This window comes from Thermobia domestica, chromosome 15 (genome assembly GCF_964235325.1).
Source record: "Thermobia domestica chromosome 15, izTheDome1.hap1.1, whole genome shotgun sequence".
NCBI classification, from domain to species: Eukaryota; Metazoa; Arthropoda; class Insecta; order Zygentoma; family Lepismatidae; genus Thermobia; species Thermobia domestica.
This window is the reverse complement of record NC_137468.1, coordinates 72308168-72326968: the sequence shown is the minus strand read 5'-3', so window position 1 is coordinate 72326968 and position 18801 is coordinate 72308168.

Here is an 18801-nt window from a genome sequence, read left to right as displayed (position 1 = left end):
GAATCCTAAGGTACTCACGCAACGATTATTATAGAGGTAGTTGAGCTACGGGCATATAATTTGAAGCACTCATAAACTACCTCTATAAAAATTGTAGTGGAAGTACCACAGGATTCTGAAATGTGGATATTTGGATAGGGCACATATTAGTTCCTAAATAAAGTTCTGACCCGACTACGATAGGTCCCATAGTATTGGAGCTATGGACCTTTAAATTTCATTTTTTTTATATATTTTCATCAGCCTATAACTCCAAAAGGAAGCATTTGTGCACCCAGGTTGGTCTATATTTTTTGTCTTACTTTGGTGTCAGGAATCACCTCGCAAACGTTGTCGGTGTTGTTTTGAAACACCTTGTATAGTTGGCTATTGCTGAGTGCCCTATTCTTTTAATAAGGATGTACATCTATGAGTAAAAGTTTATTCCTTCCTATGTAATAGATTTTTAAATGTAAATTTCGAATAGAAAATCTAATTCAAAAGCAAATTTTGTTTAAATACATACTAACAGTATTTGTGCGTACAACATTGACTAAGTTCTCTCATTCTCATATAGCATTTTCAGATGCAACTATCTTATGAAACTGGGAATGAACGTTTGCTATGCTCATAGATGTACCATGAACGAATTTTCTCAGCGTATAATCTATATCACTTTAGTCAGTGCCTGATTATTTGGCTTACATTACATTAGACCGTCTGAATCGAGAACAACATTGTTCTTTCGCCGTTTTAGAGCTTGTCAGAAATTGTGAATCATTAAATCAGAGTAGGAAATCCTAGGGACGAGGAATGAAAAAATTTCTCTCATTAAATCTTTTTAGAATAATAAAACTGATAAACTAGTGGTATGGGAAGACAAAGAAAACAACCGGATTAATTATGATCTGGCAACTTTGTCTTCCCTCCACTGTCTCCCCCTTCCACACTTCGAATGTGATATTTTAGCATTCTGCACTAAACCTCTTTACATGTCATCAAAGACTAAGGTGTTGTGTGCGTTAACTGAAGAAGGAACGAAATTACAAAATGATTATACAATTTCATTTAACTTCGACAGAAAATCGCTTATTTCAATGAAGAAAGCGATATTTGCTGCATTGCCTCCCAAATGCCTCGAGGATTTGCTTCCGAGCTAATTTGAGTTTGCCAGACTTAATAAAATAGTCTGTATTTTTGATACGTTCTCCATTGTCAAATACTGAAATACAAGTTATTTACCTTCCTATTACATGAATTGTTTAGTTCACTAATATTTCGTCCGTCTATGTTATTGCTGAAAGTCTTAGCTTACTTATGCATGTAAGTACTTCTTCCTTATGTTGTATTAAAAATTGTTTAAAATATATTAAAAAAAAATATATTGCTTATTGTCACTACAAACACAAGCAAAATGTGCCTGTAATTTTGTCTTTTATATCAAATGTTTGCCAGGCACCATAATTTCTTGATGTATCAAGCTTATTAGATACGATTGCTATACTTGTTGATTAATTGTCAGACATGAGTTTAATTTCAATAAAATTCTGAAGTATAGTTCGTTGCATATTGTTTATAACCGTCACTACAAACACAAGAAATATATACTTGCAGTTTTATTGTTTTGATACCCATTGTTCTCAACTACCAGAATTTTTTACTGTGTAAAGACTATTAGACACTATGCAAAACTGTTGATGAGTTAGGCTTTTTTTTTTATACAAAAACCTATTTTCAATAAATCTCCAGGGCTTAATTTTATTTGTATGATGATCATAGTCTTATAATATTGTCGCATTCTTTGTCAAGCCTAACTTTATCTAAGTTAAAATTTGGTTTCTTAGCTCTGACGAACTAGAATTTGTAGACTATTCTCTCAAGGAATGACAGGATTTTATGCTGTAGGTTTACTTTCTCAATGGTGTGTTTCGACTCATTTAAATGCTTCAATAACCCGCAAACAACTGATTTCTTCATCCTTGGCGTCCCTAACATGTTTTCTTCTTCTGGTGACTCTTTCTTTTTTCACACCTATGTATGTTTGTTGAGAGTCACAAATTATTTCATATATTCCTGAATGCACTATGTTACTTACAAAATAATTTCAATTAAATTTTTCTAAATTTCTTGAAGATTTAAAAGACTAAATTCGTACTTTAAAGACTAAATTCGTACTTTAGTGCCATTTTCGGGAAAGTCTAGGCTATAATGGGAAGAAAATCCATTTATTAAGATTTCTAAAATAACAGTATGGTACATTATATTACTTCCTTTTCTTTTTCTTTTTTTTTAAATTGGAGTGCTCGGTTGTCCATTTTTTTAAAAAGTATTTTTGGAGTAATCATTTTAAACATCAAATTTATATTTCTAGTTGTCTAATAATATTTTGTAGCTGTAACACTATGTCGTATACAAAGACATAAGTTTATCCATATATTGACTTTTACTCTAAATATTATGTAATACAACTCCAAATCAACAACCTAAGAAATTAATGTGATTTTCTGAAGCAATTGTGCCTACAAAAGACAATTTACTTTTTAATACAATATTGCCTGTAATTATTTAATCTCTTTTTCATGAGTCTTAAGTATTTAAAGAAATCCATCTTTCATCTTGAATGGCTCAGATACAGAATTTTGCCATCGTAATAAAAAATAGGATATTGAGAACGTAACAGTTATGATTGAATCCTAAATTGAAAGCTTATGTGCGTAATTACGAAATGTACCGCTTCTTTGACGTAAATGATTAGTGATAAAACTTCATGCTTAAAATTTCATACTAAAAGTATCTAAATTGTGGTAATATTGCATTTATTTTATCATATCGAAGATCACTCCCCCTCCCCCCTTTCCATTCTGGACGGTAGACAAGATTCCTATACCATCATGCATTCCCAGTTTATGACCCATAGGAAGATAAGGTAATTGAGAAAATATCCCATATTTAATGTGTGAGGAAATAACTCGATACCATTCTCTCTGTTTGAGTGTTGTTTTAGCGGAATCGCGAGTGGAATTCACGGAACCAGACTTCATGGAGATTCTGTACTAAAACAATACTTGAAAAACCTATTTATTTTTTAATGATGTATATCCACTCCTGCAAATGGTAAACTATGACTAATATGCTAACGGAAAGAGCTCTAGAAGATAGAGAACACAGTATGTGACTAATTTGCATAGTGCTAAAGCAATGATGGCTTCAGAGTTCTACATTTCACATCTACAGTGGCGGAAAAAACAGCTTCATCCCGTTTCCAGCTACCGCCTTTGTGACCTCCAGCGATTTTTCACTGAAAGAATTCTTTGAATTGTGATGTAAGGCAAAAATATTACAGGAAGTATGACAAGAACTTGCAATTACATACTTATGTATGCAGTATATGTTTTACGTATGGAATTACTGAACTTACTTTTAAATACTTTACTTAGCACAAAGAATCCACCAGCTTCCACCGCGCGGGCCCACCAGCTTCGCCCTGCCTTGACTCGGTTAGATAGCATTCGTGCTTTTGTGGCCATCTAGCACAGGATGGTTTGTGTTTTTCACTAGTTTTTATGCTACATGTCTGGAGTATATATATGCAAATTGTAAAAGAATTGTAATTTTTTTAACAATTGCTTCTTGTGGCCCTCTTGAATTTTATCTATACAACGTAAGATATTATCATGTCACCCAGTGGAAACGTTTTAGAGTACAATAAGAAAGACTTTAGTGTAAGAATTATAATTTTTCGACAATTGTTTCTAGTGGTGCACCAAAAATAAACCTGTACAAAAACCACAACATGATATAGGGATATATTTAAAAGATATAGAGATACAAACATTCAGTAATCAATAGTTGCAGTCGTATGTAACAGAACCTATCACACAAATATTAATAAAATCTGATATATAGTATATAAATACTCTGTTCCCATAATTTTATAAAATTAACCAAAAGTTTAAATATTCGTATGTAAATTGGGATGATTTACATTTCGATACACAAATAAGACAGACTGAAACTCTGTATTTTACAATGTCAACTAAAGAGGACACATTTCTATTATCTATATCAATATATTCTGGAGATGGGTTGAGCATGACATGTTTTCGCCAATTCTTTCTGCATTCTTTGTTTCCGGTAGTTCCAATGGTATACGGATCTACATGGCCACATTTGGCATTGATTTATAAATATTATCATAGAAAAGAGAATTACAATTTTTTAAAATGAAACTTCTGAAAGAGCGAAAGTTAAAAAGAGCAAATAGACAAAATATAGGAAGGTATGTAAATATATGAACATTCAAATCAAATGAAGCATAAGCCAAATCTCTCATTTGTTTATTTAAATAGAGGCACAAGATTAGTGCCTCTTTCCAAAAATTACGTATTTCAGTTGTTAAGCCATTCCTATCGCCTAAGCAATAGCAATGACACACTCATACCTGAGCTCAAGTATGAGCCAACTTGAGAAATCGATAGACGGACGCCGTGTAAGTCCACTATAATGATGAGTACAAATCTTCAAGCAGAATGTTTAATTAACATTTCGTAAATAGAAACACGTATCTGCCTCTCTTCAACTTTTAAATTTCATTTTATTGTTCTAAATAGTTACGTTGACTAAATGTAAACAAATATTCATTTTCAAACAATAATTTCAGTATGGCGAGTAAATTTAAGAACAAAAATGTGCTTCCATCTAAGGTTAGTTTTTGTTACTTTAACTAGTAATAAGTATAGAGTAATATACAAATATTGATTTTTTAAATTTTTTTCTTTGCAAAAGAATGATAATCTGTATTAATAAATTCACAATCTTAATTTCATACTTTTTTATTATTAAAATATGGAGATTGAAACAAATAAAATTTATATTTAATAACGAAATTATTACACGGAAAAGTATGCTATTATTCTATATGGTACGTAAAATTCTTATCTCAAATTTTTCTTTTTATGCAAAGTGATAATATAATAATTTCACAAACAAGAACGATTTGATATAGACCCTCAGTTTAGTTTTGGAATAAAAGTGCTCATGTTTTATCGGTCTCTTGATAATATATAATACATTCTATTCTAAGTGATTATACATAGGTTCACTGGATTTACGTTATTCAAAATTGGAAGAGATGATTATGAGGTAGATGTTCCAAACCGGCACACTTTGTTGGGAGATTTACTTTCACTCCCCCCAACAGCAGAAAATACCTAACCACAAAAACCGTTCTTTCTTGATTCTTGTCGGATGCATTTGAGAAAGAAACACACGACTTACATCCAAGATTATGTATGAACTATATGCCGTGACGTAGCGTGCTATAATTTGTAATGAATTAAGATTACATATGTAATTGTTAACGTGAACGTATGAAACATCAAAAATAATATTTTAGAATACCGCAATGAGGAGGATACAGAAAAAAAAAATTACAAGTTTATCATGACTGAAAACAATAACAAAGTGTAAACTGTCGGAACACCATAACAAGCATCTTCAAAGCAGGAGTGTCTGGGTCAAAACAGAATGTATGTTAACACTAACTAAGCATATACGGAGATTCACATTAATATTTAGACAATGTGAATTACTTTTTTTAAAATACCGGGAAAATATTATTTTATTAAAAGAAAAACAATATTTTATTTGCTTTAAAATTTAAATAGTTATTTGCAACACAAAAATAATGGCAAAATACCTATGATGATGATGATGATGATGATGATGCAACACACAAAAATAATAATTCAATGAATATAAAATATAACATAATAACATTATAATAAATTAAATTTGCTTGTGTGTCACCCTGTATTTACTTATCTCTTTAATTTTCGGATAGAATGAAAACAAATATCCTCTACAGTTATTTCCTCCCTGGAAATTAACACAGTTTTTAGTAACAAACCCATGACGATTTATAAATTCCTTTAAGCGTTTCGGTATGTTTGTTACAATTTTCTTGGTATAATGTGGGGAAATATCGTCCCATCTTTCATCGTAACTCGTTGACCTTGTTTACCTTACATTGCAGTTCATACCAAAGATTCTCCATGGGGTTACGGTTGGCACTTCGAGGTGGGGTTTAAGGCATCTTTGAGCAGTTGTAAAGAAATCATTCTCTTACAACAAAGTGGGAAAGAAGAACGTGACTCACCGAAAATCAATGTTTTTTGTGCAGTACCAGAGCGTCGGGTGCACGGTCCGTTCTTCTTTCAGGAACAAACAATTACAGGTGAAAGTTTCTTAGCATTGCTACGTAACTGGTTGATTCCCCAACTTAGTAATGCAGAGATAAATGACTTCGTTCTACAACAAGATGGAGCGCCACCACACTGGCATCGTGCTGTACGCAGGTTCCTAAACGAGAACGTCCCAAACCGATGGATAGGGCGCTCTGGAGTCAATGATCAAGTTCTTTGCAAGTGGCCTCCAAGATCACCTGACCTCACTGTTTGTGACTTCTTTCTGTGGGGATTTGTGAAGGACAAAGTGTATGCACCTCCACTATCCGCAACTCTGAACGATCTCCAAGAACGCATCAGTGATGCTGTCAACTCCATCACACCGGATATGCTTCACAACGTGTGGTTGAAGCTAGATTACCGCCTCGATATTTCCCGCGTTACAGGTGGCGCGCACATCGAGTGTTTGTGATTTCAATTATTGCTATAAAAACTTTTTGAGTTTGTATATCACTGTTCAAAATTTCAGCGAAATATTCCTTCGCATATTAAATTTACACTAATTTGAAACCTGGGAAGGTTTCTGTGCTCACCCTGTATTTACTAGGAGTTACTCACAGAAGGTCCCAAAGAATCTTTTGCGAGTTTAGGAGATACGATGTTATCAGTTTGGTCTCTGTCAAAATTTGTAGCGTAATCTTTGAACGAATATAACTTTTCACAGAGTAAAGATAGAAACATAATTTTTGTGCCAACTTCAAGAGAATTGAGTGCACAATGTAGAAAAAGGAGTATTTTATTTATACCGGTAACATGTCCGTATATTAATAGAAAATAAAAGAAAAGGACTTTCTCATTAATTGTTTTAATCTTAAAGTGTAAATATCTATTACATATTTTGAGATTGTGTTTATAGGGCGTTTTAAGAGCTTCAAGGTGATACCAAAACAATTTTAATATCACTGTCAACGAAAGAATTACATTAATTTCTAAAGTGAAATACATGATTGTTTGATGGCTTCCTCACTAAAACTTTCTCCAGAGCTCCTCCGTGGCTAAGTGATTAGCGTACGCGCCCTTGGCGTTGGAGGCCTTGGTTCAATTCCCGGCGGAAGCTCATGTGGTTCGGATTCCACATTAATCAGTAGGTCCCATCTCATATAGCCTCGCCGCTGGAAGGGACGTTAAACTCAAAATCAACTCAACTCAATCGAAACTTTTTTACAATAGATTTGAACTGACCACTTTCCATGGCTTTGATTCTGTATATTTTCTTATTAATGGATTAAATATTTTTCCTATAAAAAAAGATTTGGAATATTATAAACTTTCATATGAAAATTAATACTCCTAAAAATAGAGAGTAGTAGAAAATGGATCGATCTGGAACATATGAGGCCATATGAGGACAACTCACGAGCCCCTGGGAAATTGAGCACCTTACACCGTGAGCCCACGGTCTTTTACGACCTCCATTTTAGGGGTGAATTTATTTCCTTTTATGAACATTTTTAGGGGGGTGTATTCGTTCTCTTTTATGACCACATTTTAAGGGGTGAACTCGTTCCCTTTTATGAGCATATTTTCCAACTCCTATTAACACATAGCATAACAAGGGTATACTCGTTCTCTTTTATGAGCATTTTTTCAACATAGCAAAGGGGTACGAACACACAACTATTTAGGGTTGTATTCATTCCAACCGCTACGAACACATAGCAGAGGTGTATTCGTTTTCAACCCCTTAGCATAAGACTATGTAACATAGCAGTTACGAACACATTGTAGAGCAGATAATAAACACAACAACCTCCATTTTAGGAGTGAATTTATTCCCTTTTATGAGCATATTTTCCAACCCCTATTTCAACATAGCACATCAGACAGAGACTACGAACCATAGCAGGGGTGGACTCGTTCCCTTTCAACCCTTATTTGAACATAGCAGAACTAGTAAAAGAGTATGACTTATTTTCCAACCCTAATACATAAGACTACGGGGGTGTATTCCACCCCTATTTGAACATAATGAACATAGCAGAGAATAGGGGTGTATTCGTTTTCAACCCCTTAGCATCAGACTACATAACATAACACAACTAGTAAAAGATTATGGCTCATTTTTCAACAACACATAGCAGACATAAGACTACGGGGGGTGTACTCGTTCTCATTTTTCAACCCTTATTTGAACATAACAGATAATACATTCGAACCCTATAGCAAAGATTATTCTAACCTATATTTAAAGATTGCAGAGGAATGCGAACTTCCGTGTTTTGTTATCAGTTACATAATAACTTCCGCCATATGTGGATAATTCTCATTACGTCATTCATCCGGATTTTAAAACATTGAGCTAGTTTTCTCTTCAACGGACAATAACTTGTCATTCAACGATAGGATTGAAAAAAAGGAATCCCTGAACGTAATGCAATCAATTACAAAGGTATAACTTGTCATTCAACGATAGGATTAAAAAAAGAGGGGAATCCCCGACCGTGACTCATACCTATTGCGCAATATGACGTAATGCGATCACACAGGTATAAAAGACTGACCGAGATGTTTTTTTTTGTAATCACTTCCTGTTTGGTGTTTGAAGTGTAAAGTTCAGATCTTTTTTGTGTGTGTGTTTATATTATTAGTGTGGTTTTGTTTTCTTTTTTAGGTAAGACATTTTATAATAATAATATCAATTATAAAAACTCACTTCAGAATTATTATAGTAACACTGAGTTATTTAAAAAAAAAGGCAACAAAAAAGGTTAAATCAAATACTATCAATTCACCAACTGATATTCTATTTAATAATAATTTTAAAAAAAATCATTTTAAAATGTGATACTGTTTTAAATGAGGATAGTGGATGTTTTTTAAATAATAAAAGAAAAGACTGTTTAGATATATTAAAACAAGAACAAACTAATACATCGTTTAAAGTAAATTTTTCTTTGGCTACAACTTTTGTAGTAGATTTAGAAACATGTAGATTCTTTGTAAATAGTGGTAACGAAATTATTTTACCGAGTACAGATGTGAATTCTATAATTGAAAAACTATTTAATAAAATTTTAGTTGAACAAGAAAATAGAGCAAATAAGAAATCAGGGTGGTCTTTATGTTCTGAACCAAACCATCACTTAGAAATTAAAATTAGTAAATATGATCCTCTGTCAGCTTCATCATTTATAAAATTACCTCAATGGGTTTTATCCAAAAAGAAATGTGTTATAAATATTCAAAATAACGATAATAGATGTTTTATGTATAGTATTCTAGCTGCGTTGCATCCCGCAAAAGAACAACCAAATCGTGTGAATAATTACATACAATATATTAATACTTTATTACCGTTATTTGAAAAAAACAAATATAAAATTCCCAGTTGAAGTAGAACACATAAGCAAATTTGAACATATGTATAATTCCGTATTTACTAAGGAACAAATTTCTATTAATATATATGGCATTGATTATGATAATGAAACAATTTTTCCGTTACGTATAAGCGAAAACACATGTGTAGATAAACGTATAGATTTACTGTATTGTGAAGAAAATTGCAACAGTCATTATTGTCTTATAAAAAATCTTAATGCGTTATTGAAGATTCATAAAGAGAAAACTTACGTAAAATTGCCTCAATGGATTTTATCCACAAAATGTGTTATAAATATTGAAAATAACAATAATAGATGTTTTATGTATAGTATTCTAGCTGCGTTGCATCCCGCAAAAGATAATCCACATCGTGTGAATAATTACATACAATATATTAATACTTTATTACCGTTATTTGAAAAAACGAATATAAAATTCCCCGTCGAAGTAGAACACATAAGCAAATTTGAACATATGTATAATTCCGTATTTACTAAGGAACAAATTTCTATTAATATATATGGCATTGATTATGATAATGAAACAATTTTTCCGTTACGTATAAGCGAAAACACATCTGTATTTAAACGTATAGATTTACTGTATTGTGAAGAAAATTGCAACAGTCATTATTGTCTTATAAAAAATCTTAATGCGTTATTGAAGATTCATGAACTTACGTAAAATTGCCTCAATGGATTTTATCCACAAAATGTGTTATAAATATTGAAAATAACGATAATAGATGTTTTATGTATAGTATTCTAGCTGCGTTGCATCCCGCAAAAGATAATCCACATCGTATGAATAATTACATACAATATATTAATACTTTATTACCGTTATTTGAAAAAACGAATATAAAATTCCCCGTCGAAGTAGAACACATAAGCAAATTTGAACATATGTATAATTCCGTATTTACTAAGGAACAAATTTCTATTAATATATATGGCATTGATTATGATAATGAAACAATTTTTCAGTTACGTATAAGCGAAAACACAAGTGTATTTAAACATATTGATTTATTATATTTAAACTCTCATTATTGTTTAATTACAAATTTAAATGGTTTAGTTAGACATCAGTTAGGTAGTCATCAAACATTTATTTGTAGACGATGTTTAGTATCTTTTTATAACAAATCAAAATTAGATGAACATGAGAAATTATGTAAAGAACACACTCCAACCAAAATTAAAATGCCGAAAGAAGGAGAAGTTTTAAAATTTCGAAATTTGAAATTGTTATTACAGAATAATGTGATAATAGTTGCAGATTTTGAAAGTTTATTAAAACCTATAAATAAATAAAGTGGATCTCATACAATACAAATTCAGCAACATATACCATGCAGTTTTGGTTATATTGTATGTTGGAGTAACAACTATGTGAAATCAGATTTAGTTATTTATCGAGGAGAAAATGTATCGATGAAGTTTGTCTGCTATGGAGAATGAATTAAGAAAAATCATAAACATATTAGATCAACAAAAACCATTAATACCATTAAATAGTTCTCAGTTACAGGAGTTTAATCTATCCACTGAATGCTCTGTTTGCGATAGTAAATATACGAGTAACAATAGAAAAGTTAAACATCATAACCATTTAACTGGTCAATATATTGCCACGGTGTGCAACAATTGCAATTTACAAACGTCAAAGTAATTTTATCCCTGTCTTCTTCCATAATTTGTCTGGGTATGATGCACATTTATTTGTGAAAGAATTAAGTTGCACCCCTGGCAATATTTCTGTAATTGCTGAAAGCACTGAGAAATACATCACATTCTCTAAGCACTTTAATTTTAATGGTAGACCTATCGAGTTACGTTTTGTAGACTTATTTAAATTCCTGCCGTACAGTCTCGGAAATTTGGTGTCGAAATTAAAACCTGAGCAATTTGTCTATATAAAGCAACATTTTTCTGATGATAAGTTCCCTTTAATTCTTCGTAAGGGAATTTACTATTATGATTACATAATAAATTTAGATACATTTAATGAAATTGAATTTCCTGAAAGAGAGGCATTTAATAGCAAATTGAATAAAACACAAATTTCCGAGACTGATTATCAATATGCAAAACTGATTTGGCGTGTGTTTAAATGTGAAAATTTAGGGGACTACCACGATCTATATTTAAAATGTGATGTAATTCTCACAGCAGATGTGTTGGAGAATTTTAGAAAGACATGTTTAAATGCTTTTTGCATTGATCCGATTAATTGTTTTCCTGCACCTGGGTTGGCATGGCAAGCCATGTTATATAGAACAAAAATTGAACTTCAACTTTTATCAGATATCAATATGTATATGTTTGTAGAAAAATCGATTCGCGGAGGTATTACTCAAGCTGTGTTAAGGTATGCCAAAGCTAATAATCCCTACGTACATGATTTTGATGCGGAAAAAGAAAAATCTTATTTACTCTATATTGACATGAACAATCTGTACGGACTATCAATGATTGACTATTTACCATATGGTGGTTTTCGGTGGGAGGATAAAATTGACAATTGGCAAGATAAAAACAAAATTATCAATTGGCCCACGGATAGTGAATGTTTTTTTTCTAGAAGTGGACTTAGAGTATCCAAATTATTTACACGAATACCATTCTGATTTTCCGTGTGCTCCCACAAATGAAGTTCCACCAAATGGTAAATACTCAAAATTGCTATTGACACTTAAATCGAAATCGAATTATATCTTGCATTATAGAGTATTACAATTTTATCTAAAGCAAGGTTTAATATTGGTAAAAGTACATAAAATATTATGGGTTCGTCAATCTAAATGGCTTGCATCTTATATACAAGAAAATACTCAACGCCGTGCAAATGCTACAATTGAATTTGAAAAAGATTTCTATAAGTTATTAAATAATATAGATTTAATATATTTATTAAATTAATAAATAGTAGTTCTGTATACGGAAAGACAATGGAGAATGTACGAAAACGCATTAATATAAAATTAATTAACAATGAGAAAAAGTGTAAAAAATTAGTAGCGCAAAATCAGTTTCAAAATTGGGTAAAATTAGGAGATAATCTTGCATTATTCCATATGTTAAAAAAATCTGTAACTTTAAATAAACCGATCTATGTAGGAGCTACAGTTTTGGAACTATCAAAATTAGCAATGTATGAATTCCATTACAATATAATGAAACCTCGATATGGAGATAAGATTAGCATTACTTATATGGATACTGACTCTTTCATTTACTACATTAAAACCGATATTTATAAAGATATAAAAGACATGAACGAATATTTTGATACTTCTAATTATGCAGAAAATCATGCTTTACATAACACAAAAAATAAACACGTTTTGGGTAAAATGAAAGACGAGTTAAGTGGAGTTCCTATCATTGAAAATGTTGGTTTACGAGCAAAAACTTATGCAATTCGCACTAAATCTGATAAAGAAGTAAAAAAATTAAGGGTATAAGAAAAAATGTAACACGTATGATTTATATTGAAGATTTTAAGGATTGCTTAAACAATAATCGAACTATTAGAAAGAAACAACACAGTTGCAATCTAAAGAACATGAAATCTTTACAGTATCTGTTAATAAAATTGCTTTAGATCCGCATGATGACAAGCGATGTATTCTTAATTGTAACATTCATACATTGCCATGGGGACATTATCAGTTTCCATTGAAATATTGTGATAAGTGTAAAATGTAAAAAAAATTGTTTTTAAAGAAAGTTTTTCAATCGAAACAGCATAATGATAATCAATGTAAAATATGTAAATAATATTTTAGGAGAAATATAGAAATGATGTCTTATCAGGATGAAAGAAAAAATATTGTAAATGAATTACATAAATCTGCTAGAAAACACTATGCTAGAATTCCTGTTATTACCAAAGGTATTCACGATTTATGGCAGGCAGGTCTTGTAGAAATGAATAGTGGGAAATTAAAAGGTCTAGCAAAAATTAATAAAAAATACAAATATTTATTAACTGTCATAGATGCATTTAGTAAAAAAGCATGGGCGGTGCCTGTGAAACAAAAAACTGGTGAACATGTTGCCAAAGGTTTTGAGTCGATTGTAAAGCAAAATCAGATAAGTCCTAATTATCTTCAGACGGATAGAGGGAAAGAATTCTACAACACATACTTTACTCAATTAATGAAAAAATATAATATTAAGCATTATTCTACATATACTGAAATAAAAGCTAGTATTGTCGAAAGATTTAACAAAACATTGCGTAATTTAATGTGAAAACGCTTTACTTTACAAGGTAATTATAAATGGCTCGATATATTGCCAGAATTACTAAAACAATATAATCATACTAAACATAGCACTATCAAAATGAGACCTGCAGATGTAACCAAAAAACATGAACAGGTTTTATTATCAACCGTGTATTGTAAAAAATTTGCTTCCTTTAAAGGAAAACCAAAATTTAGAGTGAATGATTATGTTAGAATAAGTAAGGCGAACAAGCATTTTCAAAGAGGATTTACTCGTAATTGGACGACTGAAATCTTTCAAATAGCTGAAGTATTCCTGAGAAATCCACCGACCTACCACTTAAAAGATAACAAGGAACAACCTATACAGGGACGTTTTTATGAACAGGAATTAATGAAAACCAAATATCCTCATACGTATTTGATTGAAAGAGTTTTGCGGAAGAAAAATAATAAAGCCTATGTGAAATGGTTAGATTTTCCAAAAAGTGAAAATTCTTGGATCGATTTAAAACATACTATATTGTAAAAAAAAGAGAAGTCAAGAATTTATAGTTGAAGCATGTCGTCACAAGTATTTTAAATTCTAGCAACACTGTAAATTTTCGTTCTTCTACAAACGCTGTTTTTTTTATGTAAAAATATTTAAAATAAATGCAATATATCTGTAATAGAGATGGAATGGAAAATTCCTTTTACATGTATGGTAGCAGGTCCTACAGGCTGTGGAAAATCATATTTTGTTAAAACATTTCTTGACCATTATAGTAAGTTATTTAAAAATATTGTATGGTGTTATGGTGAATGGCAACCATTGTATGATACTCTCTCAAACTGTACGTTTAAAGAAGGTTTACCTCAAAATAATGAATTTCAAGCACACGAAGGTCCACATCTTGTCATTATTGATGATTTAATGCGTGAGTGTGACCATCGGATTGTAGATATTTTTACTAAGGGTAGCCATCATAGAAATATAAGTGTAATATTTATAACACAGAATATTTTCCATCAACAAAAAGGAATGCGGGATATTTCGTTAAATTGTCATTATATTGTTTGTTTTAAAAATCCTAGAGACCAAGCTCAAATTAATTATCTCGCACGACAATTGTATCCAGGTAATACAAAATTTATTCAAGAAGCATATCAAGATGCAACTCGAATTGCACATGGTTATTTACTTTTTGATTTAAAACAAAATACTCCTGATGAGCAGCGAGTTCGAACAAATATCTTTCCAACAGATTCTTTTAATTATGTTTATGTACCTGTAAAAATAATTGTAATATGGTTTATATTCTAACAACTATTTGTGCTTTAATAGCCGTAAAAAATGATTAGTAAGGAAAATGCACATTTGTTAAAACTTTTAGCAAAGTCAAAACCGAAAGCACGTAAGGCAATTTTACAAAATACAGATCCTGATTTAATTCGCTCTATTTGTGAATGTTCCTATAACGTATTACAGGGAAATGTTCCATTAAATAAAACAGAGATAAATAAGCTAAAAAAATATAAAAAGGAACTGAGATATTTGGTGAAAAAAGGTCCATCATTAAAACAAAAGAAAAAACGAATAATTATACAAAAAGGTGGTTTTCTTACTGCATTGCTTGCACCTATTTTAGGAGGTATACTATCTAGTTTAATTAAATAATTATGCAAAACGCACAAAAACTTATTTTAATCTCACCAGAAAAATTACATCATTATCAAACGATATCTAATCTTGATGATGAAATGAAAGAAATTTTAAATAATAAAAGTTTAAATGCAGAAGAAAAATGGACAAGATATAGAGAAGTCTTACATAAATATTTAAATATTATTCAAAAACCGGCAGCAGTTACAACAACAGCAACTACAACTACTACTACTACGGAGGAAGAAGAAGAAGAGGATGAGGAGGAGGAAGATGAAATAATATCTACTCTCCCTGAAATTTGTAAACGTAAAGCAAGACCTTTATTACGTAAATTGAAACAAAATCCAAATATTCAATGGGACGATAATGGAAATGTGAATACTAATAATAAATTAATTCCAGGTGCAAATATAGTGGATTTGATATACGATTTTGTTAGATGTCGTAAGAAAAATATTTCAGTTGCTGGCTGGAAACCTTTTGCTACATTATTAGCAAAAGCCAATATACCCTTAGAGTACATTGGTAATCCTCAACGAATAGATTATATTAGAAAACTAACAGAAGACGAAGAGGACGAAGAGGACGAAGAGGATGGTCCTCCACCCCGTAAACGCAAATGGTGTACTTATAAGCAATAATAATTATATTTTGTTATTGTAATCTATTGATATATTTAAGTATATAGAAAGAAAGAAAGATGAATGAGCCCTACCTTAATTATTACACACATCAACCAGGAGGTGATTATAACGTGTATAGAGATATAGCATATCAAGAAGGTTATGGCATTGGTAGTTTTCTAGGGGGTTTATTTCGTACTGTATTTCCTTTATTAAAACAAGGTGCAAAAACTGTTGGTAAAGAATTGATACGTACAGGAATTAATGTAGCAGAAGATGTACTAGATAATAATAGACCTATTGAAGAGTCTTTGCATGATCGATGGCAAGAAGCTAAAACAAATTTAAAAAATAAAGCTCAAAATAAATTAAATCAGGTGTTGGAAGGATCTGGAAGAAGAAAAAGAAAGAAAGTTCATTTTAGTGGTGGTGGTGGTGTGAAACGGATAAAAAGATCCAAAGATATTTTTGATTGATTGATTGACTATGGAGCAAAGTGATAGTTTTTATCTCACACTTCCTAGCAATAGTTCTATGAAATATTTTCCTCAAAATACTCTTGCTTGTTATACTACTAAATTATATCAACCTATTGTACTGGAGAAGGGAGTGTGGGAAACAGCTGTTGTTGAAGTATTTTACATTATACAAGTTCATTTCAGAATGTTTCCAAATATACAAATAATATTTATTACCGTCTCATGAATACAAAAAACTGGAACATAACTCAAATCTTACCAGGACACTATTATCATGTTGATGATATTCTATCTCAAATTAATCATAAAAGTGATATATTAAATTTACAATTAAAAGTCAAAGCATCAGTGAAACGAATTGAGGTTAATAGAGTAGTAAAAGATCAAGAGAAGCATATACAAGTACGCCTATCTCCTGAACTAGCCAGAATACTAGGCTTTGATCACATACAAGAAGATATTGCAGTTGTGCATCATGCTCGTTATCCACCTGATTTACAAAAAGCGCTACCTACACTTATGTATATTTACAGTGATATTGTAGAACCACAAATGGTGGGTGACACCGTAGCTCCATTGTTACGTATTATAAATACAAATATTACAGAGCATGGTATTAATAATGTACATATTTTTGATAATCCTCATTATGTGCCAGTGCAACGTAAACAATTTGATCAAATTATTATTGATTTAAGAGATAGTACAGGTAATCCACTTCCTTTCCAATATGGCAGTGTATGTGTAAAATTACATTTTCGTAGACGTAATATGGTATTGTAAATTTTACCATGTGTGAATATTAATAGTAAGAAAAGAGAAAAATGCAGTGTGAGTGTATGAAATCAGAATTAGATTTATTTGCTGGTTTACCCACTCAAACCAGTATTATAGGTAATAAAATAGTTCCATATAAGCCTGTGGCTTCGATAGCTGATAATGCACCAATAGAATTTGTAGTCCCCGGTCATGGGGATGACTATATTGACTTACCGCACACAATGTTATATGTTAAAGGTAAAATTACTAAATCAGATGGTTCTAATTTAACTTCTGCCGATAAGAAAATCGGCCCTGTAAATGATTTTCTCAATGCAATGTTCAGTGAAGTGCAATTATATTTAAATAATCAAATTATTTCCTACTCTTCACATACATATCCATATCGATCGTATATTGAAAAAGTACTAAATTATAATGCTGAAGCTAAAACAACGCATCTTCAAACATCAATGTGGTTTAAAGATACTGCAGGGCATATGGACAGTGTGGCCGATGCTAATGTAGGATTTAAACAACGTTTTCTTCTCACTACTTTAAGTCAGTCATTTGAATTATTGGGTTATATTCATGCTGATATTTTCAATCAGGAGAAATTTTTTCTGAATGGTGTACAATTGCGTATTAAACTAATTCCAGCTAAACCTACATTTTGTCTAATGGGTGACGCAGATGCTGATGGAAAAGTTGTAATTACAGATGCAACATTGCTTGTGAAAAAGGTTGATGTATCACCAGCAGTTAAAATAGCACAAAATAAAGTATTACAAAATCCTAAATTTAGAATAAAATATCCTATAACAAAAGTGCAGGTGAAGACAGAAACTCTGCCACAAGGAATTATGGATAGTACACTTCCAGATCTGTTTTCAGGCATAGTGCCTAAACGTATTATTATTGGTTTTGTTACTAATACTGCTTTCAATGGTACTTATCAAACAAATCCATTCAATTTTCAACATTTTAGTATGTCATTTTTTACACTGTATGTTGATGGAACTCCAATGCCCTTCAAACCTTTACAACCGGATTTTGATAATAATCTATATGTACAAGCATATTCTACGTTATTTACAGGTTCAGGTATTTATTATTTTAATCAAGGTAATAATATTTCACTCGCCGAATGTCCTAATGGTTATACTCTACTGGTGTTTGATTTAACTCCTGATTCAAGCGCAAGTGCTGCATTTCATACTAGTCCACAACGGCAAGGAAGTGTTCGTTTAGAGGTTCATTTTAAAGAAGCACTGCCATCTCCTGTAACAACAATTATTTATGGTGAATTCTCTTCAGAATTAGAAATTGATTTCCAGAGAAAAATATATATTAATTTAAAAAAATGTTAAATACAATTGAGCTTTATGAAGCATTACAACAAAATTTTCCTAAAGATCATTTTATTGGTGTATATGCTGCTGATGAGTTACCTTTGTTTATTCATACATTTCCAGCCGCCATAATTATAAATACTGATTCTAGTGAT